The 1,546-nt window shown below is 41.7% G+C and overlaps 1 pseudogene; it reads right to left on the bottom strand.

Annotated features, from left to right (window-relative positions):
- Positions 1 to 579: 579 nt before the first annotated feature.
- On the bottom strand, positions 580 to 1,002 carry LOC112909803 (large ribosomal subunit protein eL31-like; annotated as a pseudogene).
- Between the last annotated feature and the right edge of the window lie 544 nt (positions 1,003 to 1,546).

The following is a 1,546-nucleotide window of genomic DNA, read 5'->3' as shown; positions in this document are numbered from 1 at the left end:
TGAGACTCTGAACTTGCCTGTTCCTAAATTGTCATGCTTACCTGGGATCTGTTTTTCAGTGTGAATGGCTTGATGTTCTCCTGGCACCATGCTCCACCTTTCTGTTTCTGGAGCTGGCCCCCAAGCCCAGCCCACTCATGGATAAGGCTTGTCTTCATTCCTCTTTTCTGGGGCCTCATAATCCAGTAAATTCCACTCGCCCTGGTTGGGGCGTCATCAGAAGGCATGACAGTGCTTCACACTGCTATACCCAGTGAGCAGTTACAATTCCATTCTCAGGAAGGACAAAGACTTAAATGAGGTTAAGGAGGGTGGGAGCCACCAACAACTCAATCGGTATGTTTTCTTCTGCTAGTGTAATTTTAATCACATGCTGTGTTTCTTCAGTGCCCAGCCAGCCCTGCTCATTAGACAAATTGCTTTTTATTAAAAAAAAATGATCATTTACTTAGGAGACTACAATGGCATTAAGGAAGTCATTGGAGCCGAGAAAGCAATTGTGTGCATTGTGTAAAGGATGTATGTATGCCCATCACCACAAATGTTATCAGCTTCACATTTTATTTTTATTTTCTGCAGTTTTATACCTTTATTTGACAATCAGCGATTAGTTCTCATCCACATTAACAGTCTGTAGATTTTTGAAAGTGGTGACAGGTATGTAGGTAACCAGCGTGTAGAGCTTGTCTGGTGAATCTTCATCCTCGTTACTTTTCTGGACAACTGCCCACAGATATGGCATGGAACATTCCTTATTCCTTTGGCTCAGACAGCTTTGTTGAGCCTGGTATCAATGCACACATCTGGAGTTCCCATCTCCTTCATGGCAAATTTCCGGATCTCTTTGAGTGCCCTAAGGGCACGCTTCTTAAAACCCACTCCATGGATAGGTTTGTGAATGTTGATGGTGTATTTTCTGGTCACTACCTCCTTGATGGCGGGACGGCCCTTCTTCTCACCACCCTTCTTTGCAGGAGCCAGTCTGCCAGGCCCTAGTTGGAAAGGAAGTCAGCTTCACATTTCAAAGACATCTCTAGATGTCTTAGGAGACTCATCAGCTCTTCCGTGTATAGGATACACTTATGCCTCCAATCAATTTTGCCTGTGTTCTAAAACCAGGGGATGAAAAAATCCTCTAACTGTAGCCCTAAAGTCTTGTTTTGGCACCATGTGGCTTAATAATATTGAGCTGCATGGAGGCTAAAGTAGCTTTCTATTGCTAGAACTTTCAAGAGGTCAAATCTGTTTAGAAAATATTCAAATGGTATAAGTTGAAAAATTTTGACAAAGAGCTAGGATTTCACCTGAGTCTAAGGTAGTTTTTGCCAAAAGCCTGGGGGACGTATCTGTATACATGCACATTTCACTCAAATTGTCCCATTTGTCTATCTTTCAAGGTTGGATTTAATGTATATGTCATAATTAAATAGGGTTTTGGTCCTTGTATTTAATAGTTTGAAAATCCAAATTTTAATTTCAGCTGGGACTTGGGTATCACAAAGGAAAAAGGAAAGATTGATGAGTATTGAGAATACCATATGCAGGC

The sequence above is a fragment of the Vulpes vulpes genome, chromosome X (genome assembly GCF_048418805.1).
Source record: "Vulpes vulpes isolate BD-2025 chromosome X, VulVul3, whole genome shotgun sequence".
Classification (NCBI taxonomy): Eukaryota; Metazoa; Chordata; class Mammalia; order Carnivora; family Canidae; genus Vulpes; species Vulpes vulpes.
Note: the sequence above shows the minus strand (reverse complement) of the source record. Positions and strands in the feature narration are given on the sequence as shown.